The sequence below is a fragment of the Cetorhinus maximus genome, chromosome 35, assembly GCF_964194155.1.
Source record: "Cetorhinus maximus chromosome 35, sCetMax3.hap1.1, whole genome shotgun sequence".
Lineage (NCBI taxonomy): Eukaryota > Metazoa > Chordata > Chondrichthyes > Lamniformes > Cetorhinidae > Cetorhinus > Cetorhinus maximus.
In genome coordinates, this window is record NC_135913.1 from 7,402,570 (window position 1) to 7,429,412 (window position 26,843).

General features: G+C 42.5%; 1 pseudogene across 1 annotated transcript in view; it reads right to left on the reverse strand.

Annotated features, from left to right (window-relative positions):
• LOC144672036 (uncharacterized) overlaps positions 1 to 26,843 on the reverse strand; it is a 1,123,005-nt pseudogene that overhangs the window by 133,075 nt on the left and 963,087 nt on the right. The window contains exon 2 of the transcript XR_013574062.1: positions 8,593 to 8,611. The product of XR_013574062.1 is annotated as an uncharacterized LOC144672036 (transcript). The remainder of the gene's footprint in view (positions 1 to 8,592; positions 8,612 to 26,843) is intronic.

Consider the following 26,843-nt stretch of genomic DNA (forward strand, 5'->3'; position numbering starts at 1 on the left):
ACATAGAGAAAAATAATCACACATACAATAAAGTACACATCTCTCATCACACTATAAAGGAGGAGGTAAACTGCAGGAATGATAGGATGTCCCCCAATTGAAGGATGTGACTGAACGTGTCAGCCAAGGATCTGTACTGCAGCCTCAGCTGCCAGGTCAGTAAACGCAGAAACAACTTTGATTGAGGAATTTCGAGCTTAAGTTTGCTGCAGGGGCTAAGTTAGACGGTGACTAAGTTTTGTAGATGTATCCGAAAAATTGCGTTAGGCGGACATAAATCAATAATCCTTCTCTAAAACTGATCCCAGTCTCGCTCGCTCACCATTAATCACTGTGAAATCAGCTGAGGCAATTAATGGGAACAATAGAATCCAAAACGGATATATACCGCACCAAACTAGCTGTTGCATAAACACACCGACTTACCAGAAATTGGAAAGCTTCGGGCTCAGTCCACACTTTCTGTCTTCTCTGTGTCCATTCAACTATGTCGCACACTCCTAATCTGGTAGTTTTAATAGAAAACTGGTTCACTTTTCACAAGCAGCATTAGAAAACGGATGTATCTCCGTACTCGTTGAGCGACTTCAATACATAAGGAAGGCGTTTGCTGAATTTCAAAGCAGGCAGTGTAGACTGAGAGCAGAAAGTAAGCTGGAAGGATGTGAGGCTGTCACAATCATTACAGTAAAAACACGGAGTTTCATAAAACATGGAATGAGATAGGGTTAAGTGAGGAAAAGATGCAGGGAGGATGTAAGATTGTCTCAAACATTAAAGTGACACCAAGGAGTTTCTCAAAACATGGAGAGTGATATGGATGAGAGAAGAAAAGAATCAGAGGGAATGTGACATTGTCAACGTCATTATAGTAACAACATTGACGTTCGCATTACATGGAGTGAGATAGGGATGAGAAAGGAAAAAAAAAGCAGGGAGGATGTGAGATTGCCGCAATCATTACAGTAACAGCAGTGATTTTCACTGAATAAGGAGTGAGATAGGGAGGGGAGTGGGGAAGATGCTGGGAGGATATATGATTACTTTACTCTACAAGAATCACAGTGGGACAATACTTGTTGTTCAGTATCATAATCACTGATTATATCCGGTTGTTGTTCAGTGGAAAATCGCTGAAATTATTCATTTTTTCTTCAGTGTAACATTTGCTGTATTTGCTTAATTACCATTCAGTACAATTTTAACTGTAAATATCTAATTATTTTTAAAGGCAATAATCCCTGTAAATAACCATTTATTGAACAGTGCAATATTGCATGTAACTAACTAAATATTGTCCACTACAATAATCGCCATAACATTCAAATTATTCCTGTTCAGTACAAAATAATCACTGTAAGTAACAAAATATATTTCAGTTCAACATTCACTGTGCATATCTAATTGTGCACAGAATAGCAGAATATTAACCGCAGAGAAGGAGGCCATTCTGTCCAAAGTGTCTTCACCGACATAGCGTGTTCTAATTATAATAAGAACATTAAACACTAGATTATTATTCAGTACACTATTCTCTGTAAATATCACATTATTGTTCAGTTCAACTTTCACTGCAACTATCTAATGATTGTTGAGTACAGTATTCGCTGGAAATAATTAATTATGGATGAGTGCAATGTTCACTAAAATACCTAATTATTCTTCAACACAATATGCACTGTAAATATCAATTTATTGTTCAGGACAATATTCGCTCTAACCATCTAATTATTGAACGGTGCAATATTCACTGTAAAAACCCGGTAATGATTCGGTGCAATGATCACTGTAACTATCAAGAATATCTTCAAGTCAATAATATTTGTAAATATCGAATTTTTTCTCAATGCAACATTCACTGTAACTATCTAATTACTGTTCAGTACAATATTCACTGCCGATATATCATTATTGCTCAGCACAAAAAGCACTGTAAATACCCACTTTTTTTCAGGACAATATTCAGTTTAAAAACCCCATTTTTGCTCAGTACTATAATCACTGAAAATATCTAATTATCGTTCAGTGCAATATTCATTGTAAATATCCGATAAAAATTCAGTGCATTATTCAGTGCAACTATTCAATCATTGTTCAGTGCAATGATCACTATAAATTTCTAGTTGTTGCTCAGCAAAGTATTTATTGTAAATATCTAATTGTTCTTAAGCACAATAGTAAATTAAAGCAATCGGTTATTGTTCAGTGCAATATGAACTGTAAGTAACTATTTTTTTCCTGTAAGGTATTATGTGTTTTTAACCGATTATCTTTTGGTGCAATTTTCCCTGTAACGATCTACATATTGCTCAGTACCCTACTCACTGTAAGGACCAAACTATTGTTCAGTTCAATAATCATTGTAAATGTCCAATCATTCTTCTGAACAGTAAACATTAGAACATTTAATTTTTTTTTCAGTGCAATGATCAAGCTACTTATCCCGAAATGTTCAGAACAATATTCATTGTAAATGTATAATATTTGTTTTCTACAATATTCAATGCAAATATTGAATTATTTTTCAGCATAATATTCAGTGAGTGTAATTACCCGATTAATCTCCAGTGCAATAAATACTGAAAATGTCAATTGTGATCAGTAAAATATCCGTTGTAAATGTTTAATTATTGCTCAGTACAAAATTAACTGTAAATATCAACTGATTGTTGAGTACAATACTCACTGTCTATAGCCATTCATTGATCAGTACAACGTTCATTGTAAATTCCCGATGATTGCTCAGCACAATATTCACTCCAGCTATCGAATTATTGTTCAGTATAATATTCACTGGAAATGTCCGATTGTTTCTCAGTGCAATATTAACTGTAAATATCCAATTATTGTTCAGTTCAATCTTCAAGATAAAAAATCTATTGTTGTTCAATGCAATATTTGCTTTAACTGCCGGATTATTGTTCAGTAAAACATTCACTGTTATAATCAAATCATTATTAAGCTGAATAGTCACTGTAAATATCTAACTGTACCTCAGTACAATAATCACTTCGAACACACGATTCTTGTTCAATCCAATATTCACTGTAAATATTCCATTATTGTTCAGTACAATATTCACTGGAACTACAGGATTATTGCTGTTTAGAATATTAATTTTGAGTTGCATTTTTCTTTCTGAGCGCCATGTACACTTTAAGTATAAAATTACCGTTAAGTACTGCATTCGACGTAGTAATCTAATTATTACTCAGCTCAATATTCGCTCTAAGTATTTTATTGTTCTTAAGTACAATCATGGCTTTTAAAATCCAATTAATTTTCAGGATAATTTTAACTGCAACTATCGAATTTTTGTTCAGTACAATATTTATTGTAAAAACTTAATTAATGTTGAGTGTAATGTTCTATGAAAATAGCTAATTATTGTTCAATAATATAGACATATTAACTCCCTTGTTATTTTTGAATGCGATATTCACTCTATATATCCAATTGTTTTTAAGTTCAATGTTCACTTTAAACACTCAGTTTATATTTAGTACCTTGATTATTGTTATTATCACATTATTGTGCAATTCAATATAAAGTATAAATATCTATTTGTTTTGTTCAAAGATATATTCAGTGCAAGTATTTGATTATTGTTCAGTACAATATCCACGACAGTTATCTTATTATTGTGCTTCACAATAATCATCGTCAATACATAACTAATTATCAGTACAATAGCACCATATTGCCTGTAAATATATAATTATTCTTCAGTTTAATATTCACTGAAAATAATCGATTAATTTTCAGTACAACATTCACAGTAACTATCTTGCTATTATTCAGCACAATTAAGTTTAACTAACTTAGCATTTTTCAGGGTGCTAACAACTGTGATTATCTAATTATTGTTCAGTAAAATATTCACTCTAAGTACCCGATTATTGTTGAGTAGAATCTTCACTGTAACTATCTAATTATTGTTCAGTTCAATAGGCACTAACTATATATTTATTGTTCGGTACAATATTTATTGTAAATAACTAGTTATTGTTAAGCACGATAGTAAATGTAAATATTAGGTTATTCATCAGTACATTGATCACTGTGAATAACCATTTACTCAGCAGTACAATATTGCAAGCCGCAAACGAATTATTGCTCAGTATAATAATTGTTATAAATAACAAATTTTCCTTCAGTAGTATATAAACATTGTAAAAACCAAATTATTGTTCAGTACAATATTTGCTGTGCACATTTAATTGTTCTCAGAATCTCAGAATATTAACAGCACAAATGGAGGCCATTCAGGCCATCGTGTCTTCACGGGCATAGTGTGTCATTAATTATAATAGCAATGTTAAGCACCAGAATGTTGTTCAGCACAATATGCACCATATCCACCAATTAATTGTTCAGTGCAATATTCTCTCTAAACATCTGACTATTGTACAGCAAATGATCACCGCAACTCTCTAATTATTCTTCAGTGAAATATTCAATCTATCTATTTGATTTTCATTCAGTGCAATTTCCACGGTAATAATATCATTATTGTTCAGCGCATCATTCACTGTAAATGTCTGAATATTGTTCGGCACTATATTCACTGTAAACAAATATGTTTTCTTCACTACAATAATCACTCTAAATATCTCATCCCCTTTCAGTACAATGTCCAGCCTAATTGTCTAATTATGTTTTAGTGCAACATTAACTGTAAATGACCCATTATACTTTAGTGCAATATTCACTGTAACCCTCTTATTATTGTTTAGGAAAATATCCACTTTAAAAACCAGATTATTGTTTAGTACAATGTTAAATGTAATCATCCTGTTCAAACCTCTTGTTCAATGATCATACTGCTCATTCGGTATCCAGAGGATGAGGAGGTCTGTCTAGATTGTCTCCAGCCCTCGTTGCAAGCTCAATTCCTTACCTCCGGTCGCAAAGCATCTCCCTCACTCGTGTCTGACGCTGATCCAGGTTTTATTAAACTGGGTTCTATATTTCGCCTGGTCTTACAGCTTTGGATATGTGTTCTACATAAGCTGCCTATTTCCATTAGTAAAACATTGCAACATTTAAAGCCCGCTGTTGTCTTCATTTAAACAATTGTCATCTCTGCACTCAACTATTGCAGCATAGGTCCAGTTGGCCACGAATATTCTGCCCTCTACAAAATTAATAAAATGAAAACTTTGCAGCCCATGTCCTTAATCACACCAAGTTCCCGTGCACACATCACCAAATCTGCTCACTGAAATAGATCACCTCCATTAAAAGCCCCACTGCCCATATCCTCGCTCCAAAACCCGATTCACCCATCACCCACGCTGCTCACTGAACAACCGTTCCTCCCATTCAAAACCCCACTGCCCGTGCCCATACTCACATCAATTTCCCGTTCACACATCGCCCCTCTGCTCACTGAACTGCATTATCTCCCGTTCAAAGCCAATTTTTTCCTATCCCTACTCACACAAAGTCCCTGTTCACACGTCACGTTCTCTGGACATTGACATTCATTATATCTCCTTCAAAACCTCACTGTCCATGTCCTTACTAAAAGCAATTATCCGACATCACATTGCCCCCTCTGCTCCGCGCAGTACATTAATCCCCATTCAAATCCGTGCTTCCCGTTTCCATTCAACCACCAAATCATCTTTCATACGTCGCCCTCTCTGGTTGCTGACCGACATTATGTAGAGCCCATATGCTTGGAGTTAAGAAACAAAAATTGAATAATACACTGGTGGAAGTATCCTATAGCATCCCTAAGACTAGCCACAATGTAGCACATATAATGCATCAGGAGATAATCAGGGCACACGAAAAAAGCAGCACCTTCATAATGGCTGCATTCCCTATTCATGAGATTGGGAAAATCTAAGTTGCAGTGGTCGCCAGGAGGAAGAATTCAGAGAGTTCATTCGGGACAGCTTCCTAGAACAATTCTTCATGGATCTAACCGTGGATTAGGCTATATTTGTCTGGTAAGGTGTAATGAGGCAGGTTTAATAAATGATCCCCTAGGAAACAGTGACATGGTAGAATCGAGCATTCAGTTTGAAGGTGAGAAACTCGGGTCAGAAGCAACTCTGCTTCTGCCTCCGTCCTTATTCAAACTAAGTCCCTGTTCAGACCTTATCCCCTCTACCCACTAACCTCCATAAAAAAGCATAATTACAAAGGAGTAAGGATGGAGATGGCTGGAATAGGCTGTGAAGGAATTTACTGAAAAAGACGGTTGATAAGTGTTTATGAAAGTTATTCATGATTCACAACAATGGTATATCGCACAAAGGAAAACAAAATCTAGGAAGAAGATGAAACAACCATGGTTAACCAAGGAAGTTAAGAGCAGTATGAAATTGAAGAAAAAAAAAACTTTCAACGTTGCAAATACTAATGGTAAGATAGTGGATTGGGAAAAATTGAAAACCCAACAAAAGCTGACCAACAAAATCAATAAGAGGGGGAACATTAAACTTGCTGGGAAACTAGCAAATAATATAAAAAATACAATAATAACTTGTTGAAATATGTTTTATAAAAAGAAAGATAGAGGGCAAAGTGAATATAAGCCTCTTAGAGACTGAGGTTCGGTTAATAACAATGGGGAACGAGGAAATTGCAGATGTATTGACTAAATAGTTTTCATCAGTCTTCATGGCTGAAAGCACTAATAGCATTCCAAAAACACGAAATGATCAAGTTGCTAATGCGGGGTGAGGGAAAAAATAGAATATCTATCATTAGAGAAAATCTATCAATTTCAAATGAGCATGGAGAGCGAGCGGAGTTCATTTTAAAAAGAGTGCGGAGAGCGAGGGGAGTTCATTTTAAAAAGAGCACGGATAGCGAGGGGAGTTCATTTTGGAAAGAGCACGGATAGCGAGGGGAGTTCATTGTAAAAAGAGCGCGAAGAGCGAGGGGAGTTCATTTTAAAAAGAGCGCAGAGAGCGAGGGGGGTTCATTTTAAAAAGAGCACTGATAGCGAGGGGAGTTTATTTTAGAAAGAGCACGGATAGCGAGGGGAGTTTATTTTTAAAAGAGCACGGATAGCGAGGGGAGTTTATTATAAAAAGAGTGCGGAGAGCGAGGAGAGTTCATTTTAAAAAGAGCACGAAGATTGAAAACAAAAGGAGGGGAAGCTGATGAGGAGCGGCCACTGTGTGAGTGGCCCAGTGAAGGAGTGGAGCTTTGAGGCTTTGGCTCGAGAGGCTTTGGCAGAGTAGAGGCTGAGGAAGAGCTTGCTCCCAGTGGGGTAAGGCTGAGTAAGTTCCTTTAATTAAATTAGGAGTAGGTAATGGAGGCAGCAGTTAGGGCAGTCGAGAGCTCCGAATGCAGTATGTGGGAAGCCAGGGACAGCACAATTGTCCCTGGTGACTACACCTGCAAAATCTGCATCCAGCTGCAGCTCCTGACAAACCGAGTTAGGGAACTGGAGCTGGTGCTGGATGAACCTTGGATCATTCCGAGGCAGAGGCAGTTAGAGACAGGAGTTTCAGGGAGACAGTCACCCCTAAAAGTCAGGAGGCAGGTAGCTGGGTGACTGTCGGGAGAGGGAAGGGGAATAGACAGAAAGAGCAGAGCACCCCTGTGGCCGATCTCATCAATAATAGGTATACCGTTTTGGATATTGTTGGTGTGGACGACCAACAAGTTGTAGTGGTCGCGTCTCTGGCACCGACGCTGGACCTTCAGCTCAGAAAGGAGGGAGGGAAAAGAGGAGATTAGTAGTGATAGGGGATTCGATAGTTAGGGGGACAGATAAGAGGTTCTATGCGAGAGATCAACAAACCCGGATGGTCTCTTGCCTCCCTGGTGCCAGGGTCCGTGATATCTCGGATCGAGTTCTCAGTATTCTCAGTAGGGAGGGTGAGCAGCCAGAAGTCGTGGTCCATGTAGGGAACAATGACGTGGCTGGGAAGGAGGAAGAGGTTCTGTAAAGAAATTTTAGGCACTTAGGTGCAAAGTTGAAGGACAGGACCTCCAGGGCTGCGATCTCAAAAGTGCTAACCGTGCTACGTGCTAGTGAGGCTAGAAAGAGGAGGATAATGCAGCTAAATACGTGGCTAAGGAGATGGTGCAGGAGGGAGCGCTTCATGTTTCTGGACAATTGGACTCTGTTCCAGGGGAGGTGGGACCTGTTCCGACAGGACGGTTTGCACCTGAACTGGAGGGGGACTAACATCATTGCGGGTAGGTTTGCTAGTGCTGCTACGGGGGGTTTAAACTAGATTTGCAGGGGGAGGGGAACCAGAGTGTTAGAGCAGATAGCGGGTTGGAGGAGGATTAAGGTCAAGCGAGGAATGCATGTATAGACGGAAATCAAAGGTTTGTACGGGATAGAAACGTTCTCAGGTGCATCTATTTCAATGCAAGGAGTATTGTTCGAAAGGCAGATGAGCTTAGGGCATGGATTGGCACTTGGGATTACGACATTATTGCTATTAGTGAGACTTGGTTGTAGGAGGGGCAGGACTGGCAGCTCAATGTTCCATGGTTCCATTGTTTCAGACGTGATAGAGGGGGAGGGATGAAAGGGGGAGGAGTGGCATTACTGGTGAGGGAAAATATCACAGCTGTGCGTAAGCAAGACAGCCCGGAGGGCTCGTCTACAGAGGCCATATGGGTGGAGCTGAGGAGCGGGAAAGGTGTGACCACACTAATAGGGTTGTATTATAGACCGCCCAATAGTCAGAGAGAATTGGAGGAGCAAATCTGTAGAGGGATAGCAGACCGATGTAAGAAACAAAAAGTTGTGATAGTAGGAGATTTAAACTTTCCACATATTGACTGGGACTCCCAAACTGTAAAAGGGCTGGATGGCTTGGAGTTTGTCAAATGTGTTCAGGATTTTCTAAATCAATATATAGAGGTACCAACGAGAGATGATGCAATACTTGATCTCCTATAAGGGAACCAGACAGGCCAACTGATAGAAGTATGTGTAGGCGAACATTTTGGGTTGAGTGACCACAATGTCATTAGTTTTAAGTTAATTATGGATAAGGATAGGTTTGGTCCACGAGTTGAGATTTTTCATTGGAGAAAAGCCAATTTTGTGGAAATGAGAAAGGATCTAGGAAGAGTGGATTGGGATAAGTTGTTTTCTGGCAAGGATGTGTTCAGTAAATGGAAGGCAGTCAAAGGTGAAATTTTGAGAGTGCAAAGTTTGCTTGTTCCCGTCAGGATTAAAGGCAAAGTTAGCAGGCATAGGGAACCTTGGTTTTCAAGGGATATTGGCGATCTGGTTAAGAAGAAGAGAGAGGTGTATAGCAGGTATAGGCAACAAGGAGAAAATGAGGTATTTGTGGAGTATAGAAAATGTAAGAAAATACTAAAGAAGGAAATCAGGAAGGCAAACAGAAGACATGAGGTTGCTTTGGCAGATAATGTGAAGGTAAACCCGATGGTTCCTCCAGGTATGTTAAAAGTAAAAGGATAGTAAGGGACACAATTGGTCTCCTTGAAGATCAGAGTGGTCGTCTATGTGTGAAGCCTCACGAGATGGGGGAGATCTTGAACAGTTTTTTTGCATCAGTATTTACTCAGGAAACTGGCATAGTGTATAGGGAAGGAAGGGAAACAAGCAGTAGTGTCATGGAACATATAGAGATTAAAGAGGTGGAGGTGCTTGCGGCCTTACAACGAATAAAGGTAGATGAATCCCCCGGGCCTGACATGATATTCCCTCGGACCTGGAGGGAGACTAGTGTAGAAATTGCAGAGGGCCTGGCAGAAATATTTAAAATGTCCCTAGCCACGGGTGAGGTGCCGGAGGATTGGAGGGTAGCACATGTTTTTCCATTGTTTAAAAAAAGCTCCAAAAATAAACCAGTTAATAACAGGCCAGTGAGCCTGACGTCAGTAGTAGGTAAATTATTGGAAGGTGTTCTGAGACATCCGATATACATTTATTTGTACAGTCAATGGCTGATTAAGGATCGTCAGCATGGCTTTGTGCATGGTAGGTCGTGTTTAAAGAACCTTGTAGATTTTTTCGAGGACATTACGAAGAAAGTAAATGAAGGAAAGGTTGTGGATGTTGTCTACTTGCACTTTAGTAAGGCCTTTGACAAGATCCTACATGGGAGGTTAGTTCAGAAGTTTCAGACACTTGGTATCCATGGAGAGGTTGTAAACTTGATTCGAAATTGGCTGTGTGGGAGAGGACAGAGAGTGGTAGTGGATGATTGCTTCTCAGACGGGAGGTCTGTGACTAGTGGTGTGCCTCAGGGATTTTTGCTGGGAACATTGTTGTTTGTTGTCTATATCAATGATTTGGATGATAATATGGTAAACTGGATCAGCAAGTTTGCTGATGACACTAAGATTGGAGGCGTAGTGGACAGTGAGGAAGGCTTTCAAAGCTTGCAGAGGGAACTGGATCAACTGGAAAAATTGGGCCAGAAAATGGCAGATGGAATTTAATGCAGAAAAGTGTGAGGTATTGCACTTTGGAAAGACAAACCAAGGTAGGACATACACAGCAAATGCTAGGGCACTGAGGAGTGCGGAGGAACAAAGGGATCTGGGAGTTCAGATACATAATTCCCTGAAAGTGGCGTCACAGGTAGACAGGGTTGTAAAGAAAGCTTTTGGCATACTGGCCTTCATAAATCAAAGTTTTGAGTACAGGAGTTGGGATGTTATGGTGAGGCTGTATAAGACATAAGGCCAACTTTGGAGTATTCTGTGCAGTTCTGGCCGCCTAACTACAGGAAGGATATCTTTAAGATTGGGAGAGTGCAGAGAAGATTTACTAGGATGTTGCAGGGTCTTAAGGAGTTGAGTTACAGGGAAAGATTAAACAGGTGAGGACTTTATTCCTTGGCGCGTAGAAGGATAAGGGGAGATTTTATAGAAGTTTACAAAATTATGAGGGGTATAGACAGAGTAAATGCGAGTAGGCTATTTCCACTTAGATTAGGAGAGATAAACGCGAGAGGACATGGCTTTAGGGTGAAAGGGGAAAGGCTTAGGGGGAACATTAGGGGAACTTCTTCACTCAGAGAGTGGTGAGAGTGTGGAACAAGCTGCCATCTGACGTGGTAAATGCAGGCTCACTCTTAAGTTTTAAGAATAAATTGGATAGATACATGGATGGGAGAGGTCTGGAGGGTTATGGACTGGGTGCAGGTCAATGGGATTAGCGGAATAATATTTCGGCACAGGCTAGAATGGACGAATGGCCTGTTTTCTGTGCTGTAGTGATCTATGTTTCTATGGTTCCAAAATGTACGAGGGGAGCTAATGGATCTAAGGGCCTTGAATTGCCCTGGACCTGGCCGGTTGCAACCTATGATGTTAAAGAAATTAGCTACATATATTTTGAAAGCACAGATAATTTGGCAGAAAGAATAGAGAAGGTGATTTCATTAAAAGGATACATTCTGTATATTGCTGCAGCACGGGGGGATTTGGGGGGTCATCGTGCATGATTCACAAAGAGGTAGCATACAAGTTCAGTGAGCAATAGGGGAGGATAATTAATTGTTTGGTCTTATTACAAATAGAATGGAGTATAAAATAGGGAAGTTTTGATAAAGCATGCACGGTTCTAGTTAGACTACACCAAGCATACCGTAAAAATGTTGGTCAAACATCTAAGGAAAGATAAACGGACATGAATGGCAGACAAGAGAATGTTCACTTCGTTGATCGAGTGTATGGAGAGCTTTTCGTAGCAGGAGAGGTTTGGTAGTTTGGCCCTGTATTCATTGGACTTAGTAGAATGAGGGACGACCTTATTAAATCATACACGATTTATATGGGTTTTGGCAGGTTACATGTTGAGTGGTTGTTTCACCTTGTGGGAGATTCTGGGAACAGAATGCATAATTTCAGAGTAAGAGGTCGGCCATTTAAAACAAAGATTATGACTAATTTATTCTCTCAGTGGGCAGTTAACCTGTGGAATGATCTACCTTGTAATGCTGAAGAGTCTGGGTTATTAACTCTATTCCAGACAAAGATTGACCGATTTTTATTCAGTAAGGGAATCAAGTGTTAGGAAGAAACTTAAGGATTGTCAGTGAGGATTAGTAGATCAGCCATGATCTCATTACATGGAGGAGAAGTCTAGATGGACCTAATGGCCAACTTTGCTCACAAGTCTTATAGCCTCATGGCCTTAAGATCTCCCATTCAAAATCCCACTTCCCGTTTGATAGATCACATAAAGTTCCCCTTCATGCATCTTCCTCTCCGTACATTGACCTATCGTATCTCTCATTATGAGCCCCACTGCCTCCGTCCTTATTCACACTAAGTCTCCATTAACACCTTAAACCCTCTGCTAACTGACCTCCATTATTTCCCAATTTGAAGGGACTGCCCATAGGTTTTATAAGACCAAGTGCTCCTTCAAAATCCACAACTCCGCTCAATGAGTTACATTATCACTCATTCAATACCCCGCTGTCCGGCTCCTTACTCACACCAAGTCCCTATTGACACATCGATCCCTCTGCTCACTGAACCTCTACCTTGTCTCCCATTCAAAACCGCACTGTCCATGCCCTCACTCACATCAAGTCCCCGTTCTCACATCAAACCCTCTGCTTGCTGATCTTCATTATCTCCATTTAAATCGCCTCCGCCCATGCACTTACACAAAATGAGTCCGCGTTCAAACATCCCCCGCCTGCACACTGAGCTACATTATCTCACAATCTAAACCCCAATGCACATAGCAAGTCCCGGTTCACAAATCACCCGCTCTGCTAATTGACATACAATTTCTCTGTTTCGGGATCCCACTGCCCATCTCCTTAATAGCACCAAGTCCCCGTTCACAAATCACGCACTGTACATGCTGAGCTCCATTATCCATTTTTACAAATCCCACTGCCTCTGTCCTTGTTCAAAACAAGCCCTCGTTTATACATCTCCCCTCAGCTCACCCACTGACCAAAAATGTCTCCCATTGAATACAACACAGCCCATGTCTAAGTCACACCAAATCCCCGTTCACATATGTCGCCTCAGCTCACTGAACTACATTAGCTCGCATTCAAACTCAAGCCGACCATGTCTTTCCTCAGAATAGGTACACATTCACAGACCTTCCCCTCCGCTCAAGAACCTATATTAAGACGGGTTCAATATGCCACTCCCCGTCTCCTTACTCACATCAATGACCTCTTCACACATCACTTCCTTGGCACTCTGGCTCCATTTCCATAGAACCATAGAGCCATAGAACATTACAGCAAAGAAAACAGGCCATTCGGCACTTCTAGTCTGTGCCAAAATATTATTCCGCTAGTCCCATTGACCTGCACCTAGTGCATAACCCTCCAGAGCTCTCCCATCCATGTATCTATCTAATTTATTCTTAAAACTTAAGAGTGAGCCCGCATTTACCACGTCAGATGGTAGCACGTTCCACACTCTCACCACTCTCTGAGTGAAGAAGTTGGCCTACATTATCCTCTTTGCCGACATCCCACTGCACATTCCCTGGCACAAATAAATCTCTCTTCCCACATCTCCCCTCTGCTTCTAAAATACACTATTACCCATTGAAAACAACTCTGCCCGCGTCTAGGTCACGCCATGTCCCGGTTCGCGAATCTAAACCCTGCTCACTGAACCACAGTTTACTCCGTGGAAAACAACGCTGCCTACATCTAAAACACACCACTTCCGTTTACCTCTACTCCGTCTGCTCAATGGCCTACATTATTATACCACCGAAAACCCACTGTCTGTGACTCCTCTCACACCAAATTCCCATTCACGCATCAGCACCTCTGCTCATGACATACATTATCTGTCAGTCAAAACCACACTGGAAGTGTCGTTATTGATACTAAGCCCCGTTCACACATCATCCCCTCAGCTCACTGACCTACGTTATCACACATTATGAAACCGACTGCCAATGCCATTAATGAAACCAAGTCCGCATCCACAAATCACCCTCTCTGCTCCCTCAACCCCAGTATGTCGCGTGGGAAAAAGAACTGCCGGAGTCCTTATTTACATCAAGTTCCTGTTCATGCTTCCACGCTCATGCTCAAGGACTTACATTAACTGTTAATTAAGAACACCCCTGCCCGTGCCACAAATCACACTAAGTACTCATTCATACATGACCATGTCTTCTCACTGAAATTCATTATCTCCCAAGTAAAAACTCCATTGTCCATGATGCAATCACAGAAGTTGCCTTGCCACACATTACCCAATCTGCTCACGGACCCAGGTTCTCACCCATTTAAAAACGCATCGCTCGATATCCTTAATCATAACAAGTACCCATTGAAATGTCCATGCTTCTTCTCAATGATTTACATTATCTCCAATTGAAATCCCCACCGCCCATGTGCCGCTTCTCAAAATCGCCCGCTCTGCTCAATGAACTAAATGATCTCCCATTAAAAACCTGGCTGTCGATGTCCTTAATCACGCGAAGCTCCCGTTCAGACATCTCTCCCTCTACTCACAGAACTACCATATCACCAATTGAAAACCACTCTGTCCGTGCACACAGTCACACAAAGATCACCACCTCTGCTCGCTGACCTTCATTAACTCCACTTGAAAATCCTACTGACCGATGTCTTTCATCGCAGCAAATCCCCGTTCACTCATCACCCTCTTTGCACAGTGACTTAAATTACCTCCAATTCCATGCTCTAATGCTCGTGTCCTTAAGATCCGTCAACCGGAAAACTATTGCCCATGTCCTTGCTCACTTTATGTCCCCGCTCACACATCACCCCCTATGCTTACTGAAATACGTTATCACTCATTCAAATCTCTTCCTCTCGTCTCCTTGTTCAAACGAAGTACGTGTTCACCTATCAACATCTCTGCCCTCTGACCTAAAATATCTGCCATTGGTAACATCAGTGCCCGTGTAACGTCTGCAGCACTACCCGTTCGCTCTACACCGTCTAATCGATGGACTGCATTATTTCCCACTGAAATGCTACTGCCCGTATCCTCACACACACCAAATCCCTGTTTACTCATCAACCCCTCTGGTTACTGAGCTACATTATCCCATGTTCAAACACCCAATGCACATCACAAAGTCCCCATTCAGAAATCACCCGCTCTGCTCGCTGACATACAATCTTTCCATTTTGAGAACACACTGCCGGTGCCCTTATTAAAGCCAAGTCCATGGTTACACATCCCACTCTCCACGCTGGCCTTCATTATCCTCTTTTCCGACATCCCACTGCCCATCACCTGTGACAAACAAAACCCTCTTCCCACATCTCCCCTCTGCTTCTAAAATACACTATTACCCATTGAAAGCAACTCTGCCCGCGTCTAAATAACACCATATCCCGGTTCGCGAATCTAATCCCTCCTCACTGAACTACAGCTTACTCCATGGAAAACACCGCTGCCTACGTCTAAAACACACCACTTCCGTTTACCTCTACTCCATCTGCTCAATGGCCTACGTTATTATACCACTGAAAACCCACTGTCTGTGACTCCTCTCACACCAAATTCCCATTCACGGATCAGCACCTATGCTCATGACATACATTATCTGTCAGTCAAAACCACACTGGAAGTGTCGTTATTGATACTAAGCCCCGTTCACACATCATCCCCTCAGCTCACTGACCTACGTTATCACACATTACGAAACCGACTGGCAATGCCATTAATGAAACCAAGTCCGCAACCATAAATCACCCTCTCTGCTCCCTCAACCCCAGTATGTCGCGTGGGAAAAAGAACTGCCGGAGTCCTTACTCACATCAAGTCCTGGTTCATGCTTCCACACTCATGCTCAAGGACTTACATTAACTGTAAATTAAGAATACCACTGCCCGTGCCACAAATCACACTAAGTGCCCGTTCATACATGACCATGTCTTCTCACCGAAATTCATTATCTCCGAAGTGAAAACTCCATTGTCCATGATGCAATCACAGAAGTTGCCTTGCCACACATTACCCCATCTGCTCACGGACCCAGGTTCTCACCCATTTAAGAACGCACCGCTCGATATCCTTAATCATAACAAGTACCCATTGAAATATCCATGCTTCTTCTCAATGATTTACATTATCTCCAATTGAAATCCCCACCGCCCATGTGCCGCTTCTCAAAATCACCCGCTCTGCTCAATGAACTAAATGATCTCCCATTAAAATCCTGGCTGTCGATGTCCTTAATCACGCGAAGCTCCCGTTAAGACATCTCCCGATCTACTCACAGAACTACCATATCACCATTTGAAAACCCCTCTGTCCGTGCGCACACTCACTCCAGTATCTCACACAAAGATCACCCCCTCTGCTCGCTGACCTTCATTATCTCCACTTGAAAATCCTACTGACCGATGTCTATCATCGGAGCAAATCCCCGTTCACTCATCACCCTCTTTGCTCAGTGACTTAAATTACCTCCAATTCCATGCTCTAATGCTCGTGTCCTTAAGTTCTGTCAACCGGAAAACTATTGCCCATGTCCTTGCTCACTTTATGTCCCTGCTCACACATCACCCCCTATGCTTACTGAAATACATTATCACTCATTCAAATCTCTTCCTCTCGTCTCCTTGTTCAAACGAAGTACGTGTTCACCTATCAACCCCTCTGCTCTCTGACCTAAAATATCTGCCATTGGTAACATCAGTGCCCGTGTAATGTCTGCAGCACTACCCGTTCGCTCTACACCGTCTAATCGATGGACTGCATTATTTCCCACTGAAATGCTACTGCCCATATCCTCACACACACCAGATCCCTGTTTACTCATCAACCCCTCTGGTTACTGAGCTACATTATCCCATGTTCAAACACCCAATGCACATCACAAAGTCCCCATTCAGAAATCACCCGCTCTGCTCGCTGACATACAATCTTTCCATTTTGAGAACACACTGCCGGTGCCCTTATTAAACCCAAGTCCATGGTTACACATCTTACTCTCCACGCTGGCCTCCATTATCCTCTTTTCCGACATCCCACTGCCCATGCCCTGGCACAAACAAAGCCCTCTTCCCACATCTCCCCTCTGCTTCTAAAATACACTATTACCCATTGAAAACAACTCTGCCCGCGTCTAAATCACACCATGTCTCTGTTCGCGAATCAAAACCCTGCTCACTGAACTACAGCTTACTCCGTGGAAAACAACACCACCTACGTCTAAAACACACCCTTTCCGTTTACCTCTACACCGTCTGCTCAATGGCCTACGTTATTATACCACTGAAAACCCACTGTCTGTGACTCCTCTCACACCAAATTCCCATTCATGCATCAGCACCTATGCTCATGACATACATTATCAGTCAGTCAAAACTACACTGGAAGTGTCGTTATTAATACTAAGCCCCGTTCACACATCATCCCCTCTGCTCACTGACCTACGTTATCTCAAATTAAGAAACCCACTGCCAATGGCATCAATGATTCCAAGTCCGCGAACACAAATCACCCTCTCTGCTCCCTCAACCCCAGTATCTCGCGTGGGCAAACGCACTGCCGGAGTCCTTACTCACATCAAGTCCCGGTTCATGCTTCCACACTCATGCTCAAGGACTTACTTTAACTGTTAATTAAGAATACCACTGCCCGTGCTATAAATCACACTAAGTACCCGTTCAGACATGACCATGTCTGCTCACTGAAATTCATTATCTCCCAAGTCAAAACTCCATTGTCCATGATGCAATCACAGAAGTTGCCTTGCCACACGTTACCCCATCTGCTCATGGACCCAGGTTCTCACCCATTTAAAAACGTACCGCTCGATATCCTTAATCATAACAAGTACCTGTTGAAATATCCATGCTTCTTCTCACTGATTTACATTATCTCCCATTGAAATACCCACCGCCCATGTGCCGCTTCACAAAATCGCCTGCTCTGCTCAATGAACTAAATGATCTCCCATTTAAAACCTCGCTGTCGATGTCCTTAATGACGCGAAGCTCCCGTTCAGACATCTCTCCCTCTACTCACAGAATTACCATATCTCCAATTGAAAACCGTTCTGTCAGTGCACACACTCACTCCAACATCCCACACAAAGATCATTCCCTCTGCTCACTGACCTACATTATCTCCACTTGAAAATCCTACTGACCGATGTCTTTCATCGCAGCAAATCCCCGTTCACTCAACACCCCCTTTGCTCAGTGACTTAAATTATATCCAATTCCATGCTCTAATGCTCGTGCCCTTTATCATGCCAGCTCCCAATTTACACATGACCCACTCTTCTCGCTTAGCTAGGTTATTGCCCGTTCAAACCCCCACTGCACAGTCCCTCTCTCACATCAAGTGCCGTTCAACATTTCTCTCAACCACTTCTGACGTCTTTAATCTCACAATCGAAACCACTGCCCATGTTATTTCTCACAACAATTCCCCGGCCAAAACAAACTCATTTTGTTTGCTGAATTAACTTACCTGACTTTCGAAAACACCATGCACATTTCCTTACTCACATTAAGTCATGGTTCTCTCCTCAGCAACTCTGTTTACTGAGATACAATATCTCCCTTTCAACAGCATGCTGCCCGTTTGATAAATGACACAAAGTTCCTGTTCACACACCTTCCTCTCTGCTCATTGACCTGTGATATGTCATCATTAAAACACAATTGCTAACACCCTTATGTACTGCTAGATCCCGTTCACCAACACTGCTTGGAACCTACATTATCTCCAATTGAAAACCCATTGCTCATGTTTTTAATCAAAACTGGTCGCCGTTCGCACATAACCAACTCATCTCATTGACATGCATTATATCCCAATGAAAACCAACTGCCCATGTGTTACTCACACCAAGTCCCCGTTCACGCATCAACCCCTCTGCTCACTGAGATATATTACCCCACATTCAAACCCCCAATGTAGCTCAACAAGTCCCCGTTCAGAAATAAACTGTTTCGCTCCCTGACATAACATTTCTCCGTTTCGAAAAACAACTACCCGTGTCCTTAATCGGACCAAGTTCACGGCCACATATCACTCACTCTCCATGCTCACCTCCATTATCTCCATTTCGAAATCCCACTGACCAAACACTTAGAAAAAAAAGGCCCTGTTCACACATCTCTCCTCTGAAAAATGAACCACAATATCTTCCATTGAGAGCAACACTGCCCGTCTCTTAATCACACGAACCCCACCTTCGGAAATCTAACCTCTGCTCACTGAACTAGAGTATATTCCATTGAAATCACCGCTGAAAATGTCGAATTACCCCACTCCCCTTTAAGACTACTCTATCTTCTCAATGATGTATAATAATAGGCCACCGAAAAGCCTTTGCCTGTGTCCTCGCTCACACCAATTCGCCATTCATGCATCAGCCACTCCGATCATTGACCTAAGATATCTTACACTACTGCCCGTGCCAATAGTCACACCAAGTACCTGTTCGCTTATCACCCACTCTGTCCCTTACCTCCATTAGCTTGCATTCGAAAACCCAAGCTCCATGTCCTTACTCACACCATATCTCCTTTCTCAAACCTCCACACTGATCACTGAACTATAATATTTCCCATTGAAAGCACCGCTGCAGGAGGAAAATCCCCTTACTTCCCATTCGCACTACTCCCTCTGCTCAATGGCCTGCATTATTCCCCACTCAAAACGCCCTGCCTGTGTCCTCACTCACACGAATTTCCCGTTCAGGCAACAACTGCTCTGCCCACTGACTAACATTATCGCCCATTCCAAACCACACTACACTTTTCTTAAACACACTAAGTCCCCGTTCACACATCTCTCACTCTGCTCCATTACCTCTATTATCCCGCATGAGAAAACCCACTACTCATGTCCATACTCACACCATGTCCCTGTCCAAGCATCACCCCTTCAGCTCACTGACCTGCACTATATCCCATTTTCAACACCACTACCCGTGTCTTTATGCACAAGTCCCCATTCAACCATTTCCCCTCTGCTCACTGAAATATATTATCTCCCAGGGAAAACTGCACAGCTAATGACGTAATCAGACTAGTTCCACTTCACACATCATCCTTTCTGATCACTGATTCTCATTATTTCTCATTCAGAATGAAATACACATGCCCGTACCCACTACAAATCCTCATTCACACATTGGCCCATCTGCTCACGGACACAGATTATCTCCCATTGTAAAACCCGCTGCTCGATGTTCTTAATCACAGCAAGTGCCCATTCACGTATCAACACTTCTCTTCACTCACCTACATTATCTCGCATTCGAATCCCTACCGCCGATGTGCTTCTTTATGCCAAGTCCCTGTTCACACATCACCACATCTGCTCATTGACATAAGTTATGTTAAATTCAAAACACCACGGTTCATTTCCTTAATTGAACCAAGCCAACGTTCAGAAATTCGCCTGCTCTACTCAAAGAGCTACATGATATCCCATTCAAAACCTCGCTGCCCATATACCGTTCACACGCCTCGCCCTTTGCTCACTGAACTGCCTCATCCCCCATTGAAAAACCCACTGCCGGCTACTAACTCACACCAACATGCCATAGAAAAGCTAGTCTCTCTGCTAGCTGACTTAAATTATCTTCCATTAAAAACTCCATTAAACCAATGCCATTCATCACAGAAAGTGCCCGTTCACACATCGCCTCTTTGGCTCTGTGACCTAAGTTATCGCCCATTAAATGTGCCACTGTCAATGCCCTGAATCACATCAACCCCACGTTTACATATGAAGCACTCTTCTCACTGAGCTGCGTTATCACCCATTCAAACCCCCATGCACAGGCCCTCAATCACAACAAGTCCAGTTCACCTTTCACCCCCCTCTTCCGAACTCTTTAGTCTCACATTTGAAACCCACTGCTCATGCTCTTACTCACACCAAGTCCCCAGAAACAAGCAACTCACTGTGCTCACTGACTTCCTTTATCTGCCATTCGAAAAGCAAATGCCCATGCTCTTACTCACACTAAGTGACGGTTCAGACCTCATCCCCTCTTCTCACTGAGCTACATTATCTCCCTTTCAATACGATGCTTCCCATTTGCTTAATCACACAAAGTCCCCGTTCACACATCTTCCAGTCTGCTCATTTACCTATGTTATGTCATTTTCCAAACACCACTGCTTACGTCCTTACGCTCTGCAAGTCCCCGTTCACCAACTCTGTTCAAAACACATGCTATCTCCAATTGAAAACCCATTGCTCGTGTGTTTAGTCAAAACTAATCGCCGTTCACGCTTCACCCCCCTCTTCTAATTGACCTGTATTATTTCCCACTGAAAACCCATTGTCAATGTCCTTATTCTCACAAAGTCCCCATTCCAATACCACGCCCTTTACTCAATGATCTACATTACTCCTTATTCAAAACATCACCGTCCGTCTTCATACTCACACCAAGTCCCCATTCGCCCATTACCCCTTCTGCACGCTGACCTCAATTATCTCCGATTCAAAGGCCTACTGCCAAAGTCCTTACTTACATTAAGTCACCATGCAGGCACCACTCCCTTTGCTCCCTGGCCTGCATTTTCTCTCATTAAAATCATCTCTGCCCATGTGTTTATTCAAACCAAATGTGCATTCTCATTTCAACTACTTTGCTCTCTGATGTACATTATCTCGCATTCAAAGTCCCACTTCCCATGGCCTTACCCCAACCAAGTTCCCTTCACACACAAATCCCATTATGTGTTGAAATGCATTATCTCCCATTCAGCACCCTGCGTCCTTCATCAGATTAAGTCCCAGTTCACACATCGCCCCATCTGCTCACTGACATACATTATGTCCCTTTGAAAATCGAATTGCCCGTGTCCTTACTCAATTAAGTCCTCGTTCAAATATCCCACCTCTGTTCACTGACCTGCAATATCCCACATTCAATACACAACTTTATTTAATCACTTGAAGTTCGTGTTCACACATCACCTCCTTTGCACCGCGGCCTACATGATCTCCAATTCGGAAAAGCATCGCCCATGTCCTTAATTACACGAATTTCTCCTTCAAACATCACCTATCTGCCACTGAATTACATTATCCCCCCGTTCAAACCCCCAAGGCACATCACAAATCAAAAAACCCTCTTCACAAATCCCCCGTTCTGCTCGCTGACCTACAATATCTGCTTTTCGAGAATGCACTAACCCTTTCTTCAATCACGCCAAGTCCACGTTCACACATCATTCACTCTCCTCGCTGACCTTCATTTCCTCCATTCCGAAAACTCACTACCCACGCCCTTAAATAATTCAAGTCCCCGTTCACATATCAAGCTCTTTGCTCACTGACCTATAACATATCTCAGTGAAAACACTGCTGCCTGCGCGTAAATCACACCACTCCCCATTCACGCTTCGCCCAATGCTCAATGGCCTGCATTATTTCTCACTGAAAACCTACTGTCGGTGTCCTCACCTACACAAAGCCCGTGTTCACGCATCTAGCCCTCTGCTCATGACCTACATTATCTCATATTCAAAACAAAACTGCCCGTGACCTTAATCGCACCAAGTTACTGTCCACGCGTAACCTGCTCTGATCCGTTACATCCATTATCTCACGTTCGAAAACCTTCTATCCATCTGCTTATTCACACCAAGTCCCCTTTCAAGCGTCTCACCTTCTGCTCACTGACAATTATTATCCCACGTTTGAAACCGCACTGCACTTGTCCTTACACACACCAAGTCCCCATTCACACATCACACCCTCTGCTCACTGACCTACATTAACTACTAATTAAGAATATCATTGCCAATGTCCTCAATCAAACCAAGTCCCCGTTAATACATGACTCTCTCTGCTCACCGAACTACCTTATCTTTGGTTGAAAATATCTCTTTCCGTGATATAATCACACCAGTCCGCATTCATGCTTGGCCCCCTCTGCTAAATGGCCCACATTATTTCTCATTCAAAGCTCAAGGCACATGTCCTTACCCACACCAATTCCCCATTCATACCATGACCCCGCTGCAAACTGACACACATTTTCTCCAATTGAAAAACCATTTCTCTATATCCCATGTCACACAAAGTGCCCTTTCAAATATGAACCCCTCTCCTCACTGACCTACATTATCTAGCATGTATAAACCCACTGGCAATTTCCATCAGCAAACCACCCCTGTTCACACATCTACTCCTCTTCCCACTGAGCTAAAATCTCTACCATTGAAAACCTCACTGTTGTACCCTGACTCACATCATGATACCATTACACATATCATCCCCTGTTTCTACTCAGCTACATTGTCTCCCATTGAAAAAAATCCTACCCTCGGTTCTTCATCACACCAAATTCCCGTTAACACATCACCTCCTCTGCTCAGTGACCTAATTTACCTCCTATTCAATGCCCCTCTGTCCTTGCCCTAAATCATTCCATGCACCCGTTTATACATTAACTGCTCTTCTCGCCGACATACTTTATCGCCCAGTCTAACGCCCAATGCACAGCTCCCTACTCACAAATTCCACCCCCGTCACACATCACACACTCTGATCACTGGCCTCATTTGTCTTCCATTCGAAACCACAATGCCTATGTCCTCACTCAGGTTAAGTCATCATTCATTCATGACCCTCTGCTCACTGAGCTAAATTGTCTCCAATTCAATGCTCAACTACCCGTGTCCTTAACCGTATAAATCTCGCATTCACAGCCCCCTCCTCTGCTCACTGGCCTGCATTCTCTCCTATTCAAACCCCACATGCCCATGTACTTACTCAAACAAAGGCCCCGTTTCCAAATCACCCCCTCTGTTCCCTGGTCAACATTATCTCCAGTTCGAAAAAGACTCTGTTCGTGTCCTTAATCACACTAAGCCCACGTTCACACATCAATGAGTCTGCTCGCTTAATTCTATTAGCTCCCATTCAAAAATCTTACTGGCCGTATCGTTACTCACCAGAAGTCGACGTTCACACATCGTTCCCTGTGTTTAATGATCCAGATTATGATCCATTCAAAACTTCACTACCCATGCCCTTAACACACAAAGTCCCTATTCACAAATCACCCGCTCTGCTCAATTCTTACATTATCAACAATTCAAACCACAAATGTCCAAGTCCATCCTCAAACCAAATCCTCGATCATACATCACCCACTCTGCCCCCTGACCAACATTTTCCCCCATTCGAAAAACCATTGCCTGGGCATTTACTCAGACAGAGTATTCGTTCAAACATCATCACTTCTGCGCGCTGACATACTTTATCTCCCATTCAACAACAAGAAAAAACTGTCCGTGCCCATATTCAGACAAATCCCCGTTCATGTATCACCTACTCAGCTCCCTTATGCACATTTTCTCAGATTCGAAAACGGGGTGCCTGTGCCCTTAGTCACACAAAGTCCCCGTTCACACATCAGAACCCTTTGTTCACCGACCTACAGAACTCACATTTTGAAGGCAATTGCCTGTGTCCGTGTACACTCCAAATCCCCTTTCATACATAAGCACCTCAGCACAATGACCTATCTTACATTCCATTCAAAAGCCAACTTCCAGTCGTTCGTCGGACCAATCCCCCATTGACACATCAGGAGCGCTGCTCCTTATCACGCATTCAAAACCGTATTGCCCATGTCTTAATCATGCCAAATCCCTTTTCGCACATCTCCAGCTTAATGACATATATCCCTTTCCGTGCAAACCACTAATGCCTGTGACCTAACCTAGACCAAGACCCCGTCCACACATAACCAGCTTTGCCTCCTGACCTAGATAATATCCCATTCGATTAACCTCTGCCCTAAGTGCTTAATCATACAATGTTCCAGTTTACTACTCAGTCCATCTGCTCACAGACCAACTTAAACTCACACTCAAATCCAATTAACCATGTCATTATTCACACAGTCCACTTCGCTCACCACCTGTTCTGCTCCATGAATTAAATTACCTTCCATTAGAAAGAACACTGCCAGAGTCCTGAATCACACGATGCCCACGTTAACACCCCACACACTCTAATTGTAGACAACATTATCTCACATTCGAAAATGCACAGCCAATATCCGTAGGCACACCAATCTACGTTGACATTTCAACCGCTCTGGTAACTGACCTACATTATCTCACATTTAAAACCACACTATCCGTGTCCTTACTTAGTCAAAATCCACAGCCAAGCATTAAAAACCCTGGTCACTGAACTGCAACAACTGCCTTTCCAAACCCAATTCCCGTGCCATTAACCATACCACTTCCAAGTTCACACATTTCCCCCTCCGCTCGCTGACCTACATTTACTGTGTTTTGAAAACCCACTGCCCATGTTTCAACGAAATCCAAGTCCCCGTTCTCATATCAATTCCTCTGCTCACTGATTTACTTTATGTTCCATTGAAAACAACGATGCTCTATGTTCTTTATGACACCAGGTCCTGGTTCGCACATCTCCACCTTTGCTCAGTGAGCTACAATATCACCTATTGGAAACATTACTGCCCTTGTCAAAATCACACAACTTTCTGTTCACACAACTCTGTCAGCTCAATGGCCAATTTCACACTGAAAATAGATACCCTTGTCCTCAATCGCACATGTTCCTCGTTCATGCCTCAATTCCTCTGCTCACTGACCTACATTATCTCCCATTCAAAACTACAATTCCGATGGCATTACTCACACCAAGTTTCCGTTCACGAATCAACCCGTCTGCTCATGGTGTCAGGTAAATTTTATTCAAATCCACAGAGCCCGTGACCTTAATCTGATCAAGTCACCTTTCACACATCACCCTCCCTGCTGTGTTATCTCTATTATGTCATATTCGAAAATCCACTGTCCATGCCCTTACTCAAATCAATCCCATTCACACGTCACCCATCTGCTCAATGACATATATTAACTGCTAAATTAGAATAATGCAGCCCATGTCCTCAATCAAACCAAATTCGTACCTAACCCTCTCTGTTCACTGAACTACATAATCCCCATTCAAAACAACACTGCCCGTGTCATTACTCACACCAAGTCCCGTTTCACACATCAACCCCTCTGCTCATGAATTACATTATCTCTCATTCAAAAGAACACTGCTAATGACCTTACTCACAAGGAGCCCCGTTCACATATCACTCCTTTTGTTCAGTAACGTACGTTATATTACATTTAAAACTCCACTCCCATGTCCTTAATCACACATGGCCCCGGTTCAAGCACCACTCACTCTGCTACATTAAGTCTGTTCTCTCATGTTCGATAGCACACTGTCCATCACCTTCTCACAGTAATTCCAGTTCAAGCAGCATCCCTTCTGCTCACTGAAACCTGTAATATCGCATTTGAAAACCCACTGCCCGTGTACTCAGTCACATCAATCTCCATTCTTACGTTGCCCCCTCTGATTACTGACCTACACGTACTGCTAATTGAGAGTGAAAGTTTCCATGTCCTCATTCAAAGCAAGAGCGCTTTCATATATGAGACTCTCTGAACACTGAAGTACATTATCCCCCAGCGAAAAATCCACTGCCCGTGATGTAATCACATCAGTCCCCGTTCACATTTCACCCACCCCCCACCACCGACCCCCCCACCGCTAACTGACCCTCATTATTTCCCATTCAAATCCCAAGGCCCATGACGTTAACCACGCCAAGTCCTCGTTGACAAATCATCCCCTCTACTCAGTGACAAAAAAATTCTCCTATTGAGAAGCCCACTTATCTATATCCTCAATCACACCAATTGCCCATTCACATCTCAATCCCTCTCCTCAGTGCCCTACATTATCTCGCATTGAAATCCTAACTGCACGTGTGCTTCATCAGAAAAAGACACCGTTCACACATCACCTCATCTGGTTAATGACTTAAATAATGACAATTCAACAAACAACTGGCTGTTCTCTTAATGAAACTAAGCCCCCGTTCACACATCTGCCCCTGTGCTCTC